This window comes from Carassius auratus, unplaced genomic scaffold (assembly GCF_003368295.1).
Source record: "Carassius auratus strain Wakin unplaced genomic scaffold, ASM336829v1 scaf_tig00023612, whole genome shotgun sequence".
NCBI lineage: Eukaryota > Metazoa > Chordata > Actinopteri > Cypriniformes > Cyprinidae > Carassius > Carassius auratus.
The window spans coordinates 208,008-224,233 of NW_020525285.1; the positions used below are offsets into that span (position 1 = coordinate 208,008).

A 16,226-nucleotide genomic window follows, 5' to 3' on the forward strand; every position below is an offset into this window, starting at 1 on the left:
TTAACATTTATTAATGTTTTATATTTATTTGTCACTGTGGTGATTTATGTGTTCCTGATATGCAGTATAAATAGTATTTGATACTTGCATGAGCTTTCACACACTGATTTTTTTTTTTTTTTTAGTAAATGAACAGATGAGCACAAAGGGTTAATTTGTCCCTGTATTTCAGTGCTCTTTCTTTACCACTGATTTGCCCTTGAGCAATGTCTCAATCTCGAAACAAAATTAATTTCACTTTCAGTTTGATCTTGTTTTGCTGTGTGTAATTTATTTATTTATTTATTTATTTTTAGAGGAGATGCTAGTTTTAGTCTTGATAACACTTTAGTTCAGGGACCAATTCTCAATATTAACTAGCTGCTTATTAGCATCAGCATATTACTAGCATGCTGACTGTTGATTAAACTAGCACACTAATCATAATGGGTGTAGTATTCACACAGAGGATAAACATAAAATAACATTTGAAAAGCTATTCATACACCATGTGAAAATGAACATGTTAAATTAAACAGTCTATCAAACTTAACTCGAGGTCTGCACACTAAACTTCTCTTTATTAAAGCAGGAGAACAAACGTTTGTCACTTGTTTTTATCTCCTTTTATGATAAAGATTATTTTAGACTGCATACATTGAGTTACATTTGATATAACATATTTTGAAGAAATGTCCCTGGTTTTCATTTCAGAAATCTGAAAATCACCTTATATCATGGTGTTCATGTACACTAATACTAACATAACACTTCTAGAAGAATTAACTTCACTAATTGATTCATTTTGGAATTGTAGAAAACACTCATGATAGCCAATGGTGTGACTGACAACAACAACAAAAAGAAAAAAAAATATATATTTTTAATGTATATTCAATTGCAACAATTCTCTTATAAAGTCAATCCTAAAGCAGATTTTCTTGTGCATGTGATTTTCTGAGCTGTGCTACTCTTCTGTAAAGAGCAACACTTCATTGTATGATAAACTAAACTAATAATAATAAACTGTATGAGATCTCACTCTGCATCTATCAGGTCTGAAAGGGTTAAACAAGGTTTAAACATTTATGAAGGTTATGATGTACAGATGAATCCATGCTTCTTTTATTTTGTCTCGAACACAACATCCTTCTTTTATCATATGGAGAATCAGAGTATGCTTTATCTTCTTAAGATTTAGTTTAGTCAAAACTATAGTCAATTTCTTGGAAAAAAATCTTTACTGAGTCATTCTGAGCGAATGTTGTTCTGCATGATGAAAAGGGACGTTTTGAGGCAAGAAATGAAACATCAGTCTTTTTTTTTTTGCACAGTCAACACACAAGTATATAAAAAATGTAAAAGTACATGTAAAAAAAATGGTGGCTTCACTTTTTTTCATCGGAAGTGAATGTAGGTGTGTCATCCATCTTTTTTACAGTCTATAGCTGTGTCCCAATTACACAATTGACACAATACACACTATGCACTCATACACTGTGTACTATGTACTCAACCATGTAGTGTATGAATTATATAAGGTTATTGAGACATTCATAATGTCTGATAGCCCCTCCCCCTTCGTTACTGCAGTATAAATGGCTGCCCACTTCTTCAGGTGTGTGTATGGGTCACATATCTGGCTGTATGTCATGTCTCTGTCACTTTCAAAGAGATATGAGCTGCTCTTACATGTCCAAACCCAGTGAAATGACTGTGATTTGGAAGAAGCACCTTAAATGTTGTAAATCCCACAGTTTGGATTCAGTGTAAACTATCAGCACCCATCACCTGCTATAGATGCTGCTCCTGTCTGAAGAGAAAACACACTCTCAGAACTATAACACACACATACAGTACATACATTCTGTCATTTCAACAGAACTGAGTGTTTTAGTCATTTAGTCTGTGTGTGTGTGTGTGTGTGTGTGTGTGTGATTTGTGAGAATCTCACCTCGTCTGAGAGTCACTCAGAATAAAACTGTCTGGATCATCACAAACTAGAAATTAAAAACACAATCATCTGATTATCCACATAGTTTTTATGAAGCGGATAAATGTTAAAGCTATTGTTGATTATGTATTGATGATAGACATGTCGCAGTGTTTTATATTTAATATGATGAACACTCACAGTTTGGTATTCCACTATTAATGCTGTTTCTTCTGGTTAGTCTCAGCGTCTGCTTCTCTCCTGGTCCTGAAGATTGTCTCTTGCTCTCTTGGTTTGCCTTTTTTCTTTTTCTGTCCATTTCATTTTCTTTCATTTTTTGATGCTCTACAGATCTTCTGCCATTAATGATTTTTTGTATTTTTTTCCCATTATCTGTTAAAAAAAGATAATATTTAACATCCTTGTGTCCGGAATTACTAATAAAATACCCTTCATGTGTCGTACAATACAGTGTTATGATATTGTGATGAGTTTACAGTCATGGCTAATAGTTAGAGAGTTGAACTTGTAATGCTCAGTTCTTGGACCACTTCTCTTCTCAGTCTACATGGCATCATTAGGTTCTGTCATTCAGAAACATGGCTTTTCATACCACTGCTATGCTGATGACACTCAACTCTACCTCTCATTCAATCCCATTCGATCCAATTTCGCCATCAAGTTAGGCAAATCAACCAAAAACAGAAGCCTTGGAGTTATGATTGATGATCAGCTGACTTTCTTAGACCACATTGCTAATACTTTCCGTTCCTGCAGATTTGCTTTATTCAACATCAAGAAGATCAAGCCCTTTCTTTCTGAACATGCTGCACAACTCTTTGTTCAAGCTCTTGTTCTGTTTGGACTTTTAAATTAAATATTCGCTCCTGGTGGAATTACCTAAATTAATTGACTAAATCTAAATGTAGATGTAAATGTACTGATGACGGTTGCGGGTTTGAGACTCAGTATCTCAGGAATTTTATGTGGGTTGAGCAGCGCTCGCTTCATCCCTCAATATCACGACTGTGTAAAAACCCGTTCACTGCATTGTGGGTGGGTGAAATGTAGAGCACAATTTCCAAGTAGGCCTATGGTCACACATTTCTTCACTTTTGCTTATAGGGAAATTCCTGCACTGAGGTTCTTAGATCTCCCTTTGAAGTGTCTGAGTAAAAAATAAATAAAACTTGCACTGCTAGTCAAAACTTTTTTTGAAGTCATTTCTGCTCACCGAGCCTGCATTTTTGCATTTTTTTTTTTGATCCCAAAAACATCAAAAGTATTAATATTGTGAAATATTTTTACTATTTAAAATAACTGTTTGAATGTATTTTAAACTGTAATGTATTCCTGTGATCAAAGCTGATTTAGTATAGTTGGGTATAGCTCCTCTAATAAGGTAGCAGATCACTGCAGCATTAGCACACTGTAAAAAAAAATCCCGTAAAAAAACGGTAAAATTCCGGCAGCTGGGGTGCCGGAAAATTACCGTTAAATAACGTGCACATTAAGTAACAGTAATTTTCCGTAATTCAAAAATACAGTTTTTTGCTGTAATTTTACATATTTTCTGTATTTTCTTCAGCTTTTAATGTTTGATAAGATGTTTTACATAAATATTGTGGAAAGTTAATAAGAAAAAAACCATTAAATTATCATAAAGTTTGAACACTGCTTTAATTCAAATAATCATACGTAAGTGCAAAAATGTGTTTTAATAATTTATTGACCAATCTGCAAGAATATACAAATAGTTTGTTCAGGACTGCAATTTACTAATATTCTTTGTACAAAACTGCAACAATATACCAGTATAGAGATTATAGCTAAACTGCAACAATATTCCAATAAAAAAATAAGCCCAAAAGTTTAAATTAGATCACAACTGCAACCACATACAATTCAGTTTTTTTTCATAACTGCAACAGTATATATGAAGAGTTCAGATGCAAAAGCCTCTAAATGCCATCTGAAATTTTCATCTAAAATTGGGATTTTTATCAAGCTCCTATGCTTAAGTTGAGTCATTTTACTTTAATGGCAATGTGCAGGTCCATTGCCAGACTATTAAAGTGAAATAACTGAAAATAAATATAGGAGCCTGATAAAAATCCAAATTTTAGATGAAAATTTCAGATGGCATTTAGAGGCTTTTGCATCTGAACTCTTCATATATATATATATATATATATATATATATATATATTTAATAACTGCAACAACACACAAAAGAATTGTTCAAAACTGCAACAATATAGCAAATTGGTAAACAAATAAAAAATAAGAATTAATTTGTCCTTAAAACTGAACCACCTGTGAACAGATTAATTCATCTTGACAACAGATGATGCATTAAAAAAAAAAAAATCAACCATGAAAGCAAATAATCAGCAAGTATTTTAAGTCTTTGACACTGTCAAGAATTTCTGCTAGGCAATGTAGGAAGATCTGACACTCCAAGTTTTACTCCATCCTTTCAAAGTCCGCAATCTTGTTAATCAGTGAAAGAACCTTTGGACTGACTGCTGATTTCTTTCTCGATGTGGTCTTCTCCACTTTCGATCCCTTCTCGGGGTTCATCTTAAAAAGGAATCTGTTGAGTAAAAAAAACATATTTAGTAATAAAACATGGACTGTACCATATGCTGTGAATATATTTAAAATAAAAGCAGAACAATAAGAACTTGTAAAGGGCATGCTTGTGGTGGATGTTGTGAAGAAGTATGTGAGAGGTAGTTGTGTGTGAGGCAGACTAAGAAGGTTGTGACAATGTAAGAGAGTGTGTTGTGTGAGGATGAGAGTGTGAGGATGCATGTAGGGCTGCACAATTAACCACATGCAGTTGTCAGATGCATTTGCAGATGAATCGCATTAGATTATGAACAGGATACTGCATAGCTTGTCAGTGAACTACAGCTCTGTTTATTAAATGTTGCTTAATTTGAAAACAGGTGATGGATATTTACTACTAATCACAGGACCGACTTTAATGACGAGACACGCCTGAAAAACGCATGTGATTAATTATGCAGCCCTAGAAGGTTGTGTGGGGATGCGTGTGAGAGTATGTTAGTGTGTGTGAGAGTGTGTGTGACTGTCTATGTGAGAATGTTTGGATGTTTGTATAAGGAAGTGTGTGTGAGAGGATGCGTGTGTGAGAGTGTGTGAGTGTAAGGATGCATTTGTAAGAATATGTGAAAGTGTATAACTGTGTGTGAAGATGCGTGTGAGAGTGTGTGTGTGTGAGAGAGAGAATGTGTGTGAGGTTGCATGTGTAACTGTCTATGTTAGAGTGTGTGGATGTTTGTATTAGAATGTGTGTGAGAGTGTGTGTGAGGATGCGTGTGTGAGAGTGTGTGAGTGTAAGGATGCATTTGTTAGAGTATGTGAAACTGTGTAACTGTGTGTGTGATGATGCGTGTGAGAGTGTGTGTATGAGTGAGGAAACGTTTCTGAGAGTGTGTGTATCTGAGAGTATGTAAGTGTGAGGATGCATTTGAGAGAGTGAGTGTGTGTGTGTGTGTGTGTGAGGATGCATGTGTGCAAATGTGGACGTGAGTGTGCGAGTATGAAGATGCATTTGTGAGTGTGTGTATGTGAGAGTGTGTCAGTTTGAGGATGTGTGTGTGACCGTGTGTATATGTGAGAGTGTGAGGATGCATATGTGACATTGAGTGTGTGTGTGAGAATGCATGTGAGAGAATGTGTATGTGAGTGTGAGGATGTGTGTGTGTGACTGCGTGTATGTGAGTGTCTGTGTGTGTGAGTAGGCATGTGTGACTGTGTGTGGGTGCGTGTGTGACTGTGTGTGAGAGTGTGTGTGTTAGAGTGAGTGTATGTAAGGATGCGTAATTCAGTGTGTGTTGAAAAAGTGTGAGTGTGTGTGAGAACACACGTGTGAGTGTGATATGTGTGAGAGTGAGTGTATGAGTGTGTGTTTTTACCTTTGCACAATCTCTTGCGTTTCTCCTTGGTTTCCTGGGTATGAAATGTTCAAGCAGTTGTATGAAGCAAACATCAGAGCGTTGCAGAAGATGGTGATGTGGTTGTTAACTATGACTGGGTGAACAGAAAACATAAAGTTCATAAACCATAAACACCACAACTATTACAAGTGTAATATGTGAACATCTTTGCATTTTGCAACTCACCCTTTCATGTTGACCATGGTTTTAGCACTCACTGAACTTATCTGTAAGGAGAAAAAAAGCATGTAAATGTGAAATTTTAAGGAAATCTACAAAAATACAAAGAAATATATTGATAAATGTTTTATATCTATGGTTCTGAACCTTATCTGCGCCACCTGTTCATCCCTATCAGTGAGTCTATCAATAATCCCTATAAGCTATAACAGTCTTTAATTATAGAAGGGTGATTAAAACAGAAGTTGTGAAACTTTTTTCCCTAGGCGTAGATTACAAGATTACAAGGTTATATGAATTCTCAGATGACACACTGCAGACATTGTTTTTTCATTCACAATTTTAACTGGTCAATGGTTTCACCAGCTTTTTGAAACACTTTTAATATTTTAAATATTTGCTTAACCGATAGACAGCTATAAAGGGTAACCAACAGAAATAATTTATTAAAAAGTGATTAAATACTGACTGTAACGATATTTCAGACCCTCAATAAGACTAAATCTGGAAGTAAAAGAGTAAAACATGCAGACAAATTAAAGTAGTTAAGTGAATTTCATTATACAAGCGTAATAACCAGTGCTTGAAGAGGGAGAAATGCAGACGAACATAACGTTTCAAATCGCGCGTCACTTTAAGCGCTGGTCCTAATGAGTCTGTTTCTAAATTCAGAATTTTCATCCAATCTCGCCTCGAAAAATATGATTTTTTTTTTTTTTTTTTGCTTTTAGCCGACGCCTACTATTATGTATATCAAAACTGATTAAAAACACTGCATTATGCGTCGAAGTTCGGTAAAGTTGGCAACATCTACATATTCGAACTTAACATTAACTGAGCTAACTGTTAAATTTATGAGTTCTTAAACCACAAATGATAATAATATTTAATAACAGTATCGTAGACAACCAGCTAACGACTTTCCTTAAAGTAAGCCTGTTTTTCCCTCAGGGACAAAATAACATTAGAAGTTAACGTTACCCACACTTAACGACTAACGGCACTGGTCAGCGCCGAAGTTTGAAATACTGGTTTAACGATTCAAAAAGGTACACATTCTAAATTTTAGAACTCATATATAGTAGAAATAGCATTTAGTAATGACCAAAATGAGAAAACATGAACTTTACCTGCTTATTTTCGCCTCAGATTGAAGATTGACCGTGAAACTGAAGGTCGAGTTATTCCTTCTGCGCGCGCAGCAGCTCCACTGCGTGCTTGGAGGAGAATGTGTCCTTGCGCTAGGGCGGGAATTCCTTCAGTTCGAATATTACATTTTTTATTTTTTTAATTTTAATATCAGCATATTATTATATTATTATATCAAATTATGAAACGGTACTATGAGAATAAATCCGTAATAAAACACCAAACTGAGCAGAACTATTTTGACAAGCGGAAGAAGATGTGGTCAGTTGACAGTACTTTGGAAATACGATTCTTTCGAGAAGGATTTTTCAACAAACCTGTTCAAAAAAGGATTAACCTGCTCTTTTATGCAAACACGCAATGTAGGCTACATATACAACATATTATATCAATAGTAATAATAATAATAATAATAATAATGAACGTTAACTTTTGTACAGTTGTTATTTATATTTTTAATCTATTAAAAAATATGGCATTATATTATTAATGCCACACACACACGTACACACACACACACACACATACTGCACATACTACATATAAATATAGCGCATTATGTGAAATAAATCTTCAAAAATATTTTTGGGACGTTATGCACATTGACATGTTTTTCATGTGATTTTACATAAGATATGTAAATTTACAGTCTCTTTCTGTAATTTTACAATTTTAAACTGTATTTCAAAATTACGTGGAAAAAACTGTAAAATAAAACAGTAAAATTCCGTAAAATTACAGTTTTTTTTTACAGTGCAGCTCATTCACAGAAAGATCACCTTTACTCTTGTGTGTGTGTGTGTGTGTGTGTGTGTGTGTGTGTGTGTGTGTGTGTGTGTGAGAGCATGTTTTTGTGGCATATCAGGACACAACTCTGTATAATGACATGGGTATGACACAGGTATTACAAGGAGAGGGAGACTTATGAGACATAACCCATGTCCCATTTTTCAAAACACTTATAAATCATACAGAATGAGTTTTTTTGAGAAAGTAAAAATGCACAACGTTTCCTGTGAGGGTTAGGGTTAGGTGTAGGGTTGGTGAAGGGCCATAGAATATACAGTTTGTACAGAATAAAAACCATTACACCTATGGGATGAACACACTTTACACACAAACAAACAGGTGTGTGTGTGTGTGTGTGTATCCAATTTATACTATTTATGTTATATATATATATATATATATATATATATGTATTTATGAAATAAATAATTTATTTATGAAAGATCAAAATGATTAACAATGTAGATTTATTTTCACAGGCTTCTTTTATCATATTTACCGATTGTGCCAGTAATTCTGACCATGACTGTTTAATAGCCATTGGATGTTTGCTTAAAGTTAAGAATTTGTCAAACTATTTTTTTGTGACAGTTTATGTTTTCCATTGGGTTCTTGTAATGTTTGTGTTCGTCTCTCGTAGGAAGACACCTGCTTGTGTTGAGCTGCATCATATCCTAAAGCCCACACATCACTCTGTCATGTGGCTTTTCGTGGTGGCTCTTTTGAGTCAATTTTCTGTGTTTATGTTCTGTGAGCAGTGATAGTCTCCTTAATATTTGTAGTATTCACCAGAAATATGCATTATACGCTCATTGTATATGTTTTGAAAGTTCTTTACTGGTGATTTTTTTTTTAGATATTGAACATCTTTCTGTCACGGTTTTGCACTTTATGGGTGAAGTCTGTGTGTTACACATCAGCACTGATTAGTTTGTGGGCGTCTCCATTAATTGTCATCAGCAGCAGCTGTCACTCATTACTTATCCCTATATAATGGCTTGTTTTACGTCTTGTGTTCGTGAGAGCATTGTTTCCTGTTTGTTAACCCGTGCCTTGCTTTCATGTGTGTTTCTGTGTTGGATGTCCATGTCTTTCCCCGGAACCCCGTCCACTCTTCGCAACCACCATCAAGCATCACATCTTACCTTCGGCTCGCTTCCCCACAGTTCTTGTGCCACCCTCTCCTGCTGCCAACTCACCTCTGCCCTCCGGATTCATCACTTCCCTCCACCATCTTATAAGTTCTAGGTTTGAAAACCATGCATGCCTAGCCCTACATGCATTTTTAACAATAATATTTAGCATAACATGACCTATATAGCTTAATCTGATATCTGTTTCAACAACATATGTGACCCTGGACCACAAGTGAAAATTTTTTGAAATTGAGATTTATACAACATCTGAATAAGCTTTCCATTGATGGTTTATTAGGAGGATAATATTTGAAAATCTAGAATCTGAGGGTGCAAAAAAATCTAGATATTGAGAAAATAATTTTTAAAGTTGTTCAAATTAATTTATTTTTAATTTCTTTTTAATTTTTGTTTTTGTTTTTACATTGAGCATGTAAAAGATAAGAAAGCATAAGTTGTTCTGCTCTAAAAGAATTCATCTTTCCTTTTAACTAATTCACCTTGCTTTAAATAAGTCCAATAACTATCAACTATTGTTGTTGTCATTATTATATTATATTATAAACGATCTTTGCCGCGTCATTGTGTATTTTAGACATTTGTTTCACAGTTTGACAGTACTGTAATAGCTTTAATGATTAATGAATAAAACACATACAAAAATAAATGATTTTTTTTTTAAATCACCTTGTGCTGAGCTGAAGAGAAGAAATATCCATCACAACTCTGAGATTTCTGCTGATGTAGACGGATCAGGACGCAGATTTTTATCACCGCATGAGAAGATGCACTTTAGGAAAGGGCTTTGGTTATAAAACAGAAAGACTGATTTTCTGAAAGATTTGTTTCTAATGCTAGCAGGTTTCCTTGTATATTCTGCAAACAACAAAGGGATTCAACTCTGTGAGCAGGAGGCATGTCAAAACTAACAGGATGTGGTTTTGGCTGAAGTTTGTCTTTGATTGGCTGCTGCTGTTGTTGGTGGTAGTTTAAAGGCATAGTTCACTCTCAGATTAAATTTTGTTATGTTTTAGCTTACCTCAAGGACATCCAACATGTACGTTTCTGTTTCCTCAGTATTTCCCATTTTGATATTTTTTGGTCCAACTGTTCTTGTCTGTGTCTAACATAATGGATTTCTATGGTCACCTCTAAGAGCATGCACAGAGGAGTCAAAATTAAACAATTCCCCATCATAAGTACACACTGATGACCTAAGACACGAAACGAGCAGTTTGTGTAAGAAAACGAACAGTATTTATATCGTTTTTACCTTTTCTACACAACCACGTCCAACTGATCTGAGGGCACAAGTGATTTCTGATGTGACGTGCGCGCACACTCTGGCTTAGTCTGCGCAAGCGCGGAAAGCGCCGGAAGCGATCTCTCACATGTGTACATCCACTTATTGTTTACACTTACTCTCTATGGTTTACACAGATTTCAGAAGTATTACCTTTCACTGTGAAGATCTAAACATATTTAGACGTACAGGAAATTGCAATGGAAGACGATTTCAATATATCCATAGACAACGTTGAATTTTTTTCACAACCATATTTATTTGAACCAGAATACACAGATCAAGTACTCAGGAGCGATCCGCTGCAGCAGCACGTCTTCAAGCCCTCAGAGAGACAGAGATCTCTTCAAAATTGGTGGTGTTTTTGTACCAAGTGTTGTGAGATGCCAACAGAAGTGGGGAGCATATGTTGTCACGAATGGACAGACGACAACGACGACATTGACAGTATCGCATCACACACCTGCCTTACTGACTGAAGATCCTGAGTTTTCTCCGCTGTTGAGACCCAGCGTTTTACACATTGTGTGTAGTATGCCATGTATAAACTGGAGGTGACGTCCAATGCCAGAGGGACCCAATGGCACGCTGTCAATAGAGTGAGTAATGTGTTGTATTTTTATTATAAATTTATTATAAAAAGTTTATGTACTGTATGTTGTGTTATTTACTGAATATTAGTTTCATTTTAATGTAAATAGCAAGTAAAAGAGTCAAAGAAGCAGGATCATCATGGCTGATTGACTTCATTGACAGATTTGTGAAAACACTGTAAAAAGTGATTAGAATATGTGAACACTTTCAACCTTCATGGATTAACTCATTTAAAACAAATATTGTTTATTATTAAAGTACTTCTAATACCATTAAATACAATAAAAATAAGAAGTAGAAAATAACCATCAAATACAGCGTAAGGATCCACCCACCGGTCCAAGAGTGAACCCATAGGAAAGAAAAATCAAAAGTGAGATCTCTTTAACATCTCAAATATTACTCCTAGACAGAAATTAGGTTACTTTAAGATCAAATTGAGATTTTTCCTTGAGTTTCAAACTTGTCTCCTGAGACTCTAACTCTAACTCTAACTCTCTCACAATGGTCTCATTTAAAGCTTTAAAAGAGATCTTAACAACATCAAACACTGTGCTCAGATATTTCTGCTTAGCTAGAGACTCTGATAGTCTCACATTTGTCTTCTCCAAAGTTTAAAACAAGATCTTAATAGCATGCCACACTGTGCTCACATTTTTCTCCTTAGAGACTCTGGATCTCTCACATTTGTTTTCTCAAAAGTTTATATTAGAGATCTCAAGAACACAAGGGAGAGTGCCACACACTGTTCTCAAGAGGAAGCTGAGCCACTACTGCGGGGTTCACCCAATATCTGCCCAGGTTATGACCCTCCATGCTCCTTGTTTCCCCTTGGAAACAGCCTTGATGAGGTAACAGTCCTATTCCACCTCCATAGTTTTCCTCTGCTCTCTTGTGGCTCTCGACCAGAACTGGACTGGCTCTTCCCAACCCAACCTTGCCCAGTTGTGTTGGACTCTTCCCATAACTTCCTTGTGTTGTAGTCTGTTAATGGCTTGGTCGACCTCCTGCTGGGCCCTCCATCTGTGCTCAGTGCGGATGGTCACCTCTGCACTCTTTAATGCTTCATCCTTGGATTACTTAAGCTCGACTACAAGACGGGTCTTCTCCTGCTTGTAGCTGAGGTTGATGGACTTCAAAGGAAGTTGAAGAGCATTCTTGCCGAAAAGGCCTGTGTCAGAGAAGCATCACGGAAGGCCCAACCACTTTCTGATGTAGATGTTGGAGATGGTGTCCATCTTGCAAGCCGGGGATTAGAGTATTTTGGACACCTTCAGGGGCTACACCACATGCTGGAAAGTGTAAATTGGTAACACCATACCTTCAGTCTCCCTGGTAGCTGGCTGCTGTCGATTTTTTCGAGCCCCTCTCTCAGCTGCTTCTGCACCAACTTCCCCATATGTCTGGGAGAGAACTCTGACATGTATTCCGTTCCAAGACTTCGGACGGAATGCTCTTTCAACAATGGTATCTTCTCCCCTCCCGCTGTGAAATGATCTGTGCTGACGCTCTCCAGACACGGAGAAACTCCTCCTTTGTTCATAACCTCTCCTCTAGCCCCAGCTGGCTCGCTTTGGCCCAAGGTTTTCGTTGGGCCAAAAAACCCTGGCCGTTTGCCCCGAGGAAGCCCCAACAAGGCACGATCAAGCTCCGGAATTGAAGTGACAGTGGAAAAGTGGCTTTTGAGGGCTAAATCTTCATCCTAGCCCATTGTAGGATGACTTCAAACGCTGCCACAAACAGGATGGGGGATATTGAGCAGACCATAGCAATACCATCCTCTCCCTGCTGCCATCCAGTCGTACGGCCATCAAGAGAGAAACACATGCGCAGGTTGTTGAAATACTTGACAATGATGGCAATTACAAACATCGGGATGTGAAGGAATTCTAGTGCAAACTCAACCAGCTTATGTGGTACTGAACAGTCATCCGTCGCCAAGTCAAGCCACACCACATGAAGTTCGCTCTTCTTTATTTTTATTTTTTTTGCATTTTGTATCTGTTCCCAAATCATGGATGTGCGTTTAATGCATCCTGGAAAACCTGCTGACATGACCCCCCAGATTCATAGTGACCTGATCCGTTCCCCTCACTTTCTCAATGAAAGGCTCTATTGGTAAACCGAGGATTAATCAGAGTTTCCACTATGTACACTAGCCTAAGTAGTGGCAACCTTGCCTGCCGCTCCTTTAACATGTACTAAGCGATTTTTGAAACACGCTTTTGACCCCAGTGTCTGACCAACACACTTGTAGCCAATCAGCAGTAAGGGAGTATGTCTTGTACTGATAGTGAGAAGAGAGCGCTCAATTTGAGTGCACAGGACACATATTACATTACATTTACATTTAGCAGACATTTATCCAAATTAGCATATTATACTAATTTTGAGAGACTACAGATTGAGAGCGATGACAGAAAGAAAAGATGAAAATATCAGCGAAACAAAACATTAAGAATAAGGGTTTACAATCAGACAAGAGGTAGGACCCGCGTAAATATAGGAGCAGCTTTCCAGTGGTGAAGACAAACTCAAGGAGTGGGAAAGGCTTGAATCGGACACCGAGCTTGCTTTGTTTCTTTTTGATAGGTGAGTAAGGTTGATTTTGCTTTGTTTCACACAACTTATGCATGTTGGGTTTTGTTTGAATATGCTTGTGTGTCATCTTCACTTGTTTCCGCAAGCGTTTTTGCTATGGTTGCATATGTACGTATGGGGCGAAGGTTTCAAAATGGGGGCTAGGCATGCTGGCCAAGAGAGCTCAGAGCACTGCAACCTCACAAAATATAATAAATGTATTTATTAATTTCAATGGTAAAACCATAGGCCATGTTTGGTTTTTGTAAGGTAAGTTGTAAAAGTTAGCCAGCTTACATAAACTTTCACAGTTACAGTAATTGTGTATTTAGTATTTAGTTAACAGCTAAGGAATCATATGACCAGGATGTTAAAATAAACAGAGATCTTTTCAGAGCAAACATTAATTAAATATGTCAGAGCCATGTTTGTCACTTCAACGGTTCACTTAAATATTTACGACATGGTCTGTGTCTTTTTAGCATGTTTCTTTATTTTTGTGTTATGAGTATTTGTAGTGTGTTTTGTCAAATTGATTTTTTCTTAAGTTGCAGGTGCTTTTTGTCATTTGCAACACGTTTATCTCTCTCGGCCACCGTAGCAGGTCCTATTGGGGTATGGGTGTGTTTGTTTTGGTGCTAAAGAGTCAGGTCAGGGCAGATGCAGGCTGAAGCACAATAATAAACTAACCATTACTTTACCCACATTCACATGACGATGTTTACATTCTCTCTGTGTGTATGTGCTACGACTTCTGACCACGGGGTCCTATGAGGAGCTGGTAGCTGCCTCAATTGTGCCTGTAGCGGTAAGCATAGTGATCATATAAAAAATTTGAATGTCATTGTCATGATTCTGCCCTCGTGTCCTTGATTTTCTTCTAGTCTTGAGGCAGGATCATGACAGACCCGTGTTTTGTGTGCAAGCACATGGCCTGGTTGTTGGGCCATGTGCTTGTGTTGTCTCGTTCCCTTGCCCCGCCCTTACCTGTGCCACCTGTTGTACCTTGATTAGTTTTCCTATTTATATCCCCTTGTGTTCACTGTCCTGTGCGGTTCGTTGTTTCTGATTGTTTCCTAGTGAGATATTGTATCATTGTTTCCCCTTGAAGAAGTCATTGTATTACCTGTGAGTGTTCGTCATTGTATCATTGTTTCCCCTTGAAGAAGTCATTGTATTACCCGTGAGTGTTCGTCTTTAGTAAGAGTTCCTGTGTCAAGAATCTTTGTTTATCGTTTCAACCCAGTCTTGTTAAGTTACTTAGTCTCTGTCCTAGTCGTTGTTTTCCCCCTCGTGGGTTTTTTTCCCCCTTTTTGTCTTTAATAAACCGTTGTGTTGTACATCCTGTCTGCAATTGAGTTCATCCCTACCCTCCATGTGATAGAATGAACCGCCGAACAAAGAGCTCAGCAGACAGGATGTCCACCGAGCTTCAGCAACAGTTGGAGTTTCGTAGGCAATGCTGGTTACCATTCCCCACTGACAAGAGTGTCACCCTCCCAGTGTCGTCCCAGGGTGAGTGGATCTTGAACAACTATGCCCGGCTATGGGAGAGTTTCTCCCAGGAGGAGCCGCAGGTTTCCCCCTCGAGTTATCCACCTTCTGCCCAGCTGCCAGTGATCCCAGAGGGTCATCTCCTGGCCGTTGCAACACTGGGGGATCAGGCAAATCCCTCCCCGAATCCTGAGGCACCTCCCACGCCCTTCAGTCTCCCCAAAAAGCGAGGGAGACGGTTCTCATGGGAATCTGCTTCGGAGTCCTCCGCGACGGAGTCAGCCCTGCCTGAGACCGATCTTCCCCAACCAGTCTCAGACCCAGCTGTGACCTCTGCACCACGGCCAAGGAGAAAGATGAGAAAGTAGGGGTCTTCCGGTCCCGTGTCTCTGTCTCCTCCTGAGTCCGCGATGCCCCTCCAACCCGCCCCAGCAGTGAGCGCTGGCGTCCCCGAGCCAGCAGCAGTGAGCGCTGATCCCGAACCAGCGACTGAGAAAACTGTGTCCAAGTCAACAGTCGTGAGTGCTGAGGAGAGAGCCGCGGCCGACTCTGCTGCAGAAGCGGTGTTGCAGTCTGTCTCAGCTCATAAGGAGATGCCTGTTGTTATTGCTGCCAGGACCTTGTCAGACTATTTGTCACGCCTAGTCAAGATCTTAGAAGTCCCTGCCAGTCCTGTCTTGTCCCCAGACCCTGTTCCCAGAGATCCCGCGATGTGATTTATATGCATGCTAATGTATCTTCACTAAAAAATTAGATTGCATATACCATGCTGCAATACTATTTGTGACAAATGCTCCTACACGTACCCATCATTGCACTTTGTTTGATTTGGTTGACTGGCCCTCCTTGTATCAGAGGAGAAAATGCATATGTTGATGTTTATTGCCAAAGCTCTAATAGGTAAACTGCCTCTGTATATCTGTAGTCTCCTATCTTATTGTTCTGGTAGTTATAGAACTAGATCGTCTTTTAAATAACTTTTAACTGTGCCTCGATCATACACCAAGTTTGGTAAAACTGCCTTTTCCTGTTATGCGCCCAGACTATGGAATGAAATGCAGAGTATTTTGAAGCTAAACATGCTGCCATCATTAAATATTTTTAGAAACCTTTTGATGTCA

At 38.0% G+C, this 16,226-nt stretch overlaps 2 long non-coding RNA genes across 3 annotated transcripts; both read right to left on the reverse strand.

Annotated features, from left to right (window-relative positions):
* Nucleotides 1–886: 886 nt before the first annotated feature.
* LOC113077955 (uncharacterized) lies at nt 887–10,032 on the reverse strand. 2 transcript variants are annotated; one of them, XR_003281426.1, is made up of 4 exons: nt 9,822–10,032; nt 2,114–2,305; nt 1,934–1,979; nt 887–1,792 (listed from the first exon to the last, which is right to left on the reverse strand). It is a non-coding gene; the product is annotated as an uncharacterized LOC113077955 (long non-coding RNA). The 2 variants fall into 2 exon arrangements; XR_003281425.1 differs by lacking the exon at nt 9,822–10,032 and having other exon boundaries at nt 2,114–3,152.
* Nucleotides 4,112–7,636, reverse strand: LOC113077954 (uncharacterized). The gene is made up of 4 exons (XR_003281424.1): nt 7,191–7,636; nt 6,067–6,107; nt 5,860–5,974; nt 4,112–4,508 (listed from the first exon to the last, which is right to left on the reverse strand). It is a non-coding gene; the product is annotated as an uncharacterized LOC113077954 (long non-coding RNA).
* Nucleotides 10,033–16,226: the final 6,194 nt, after the last annotated feature.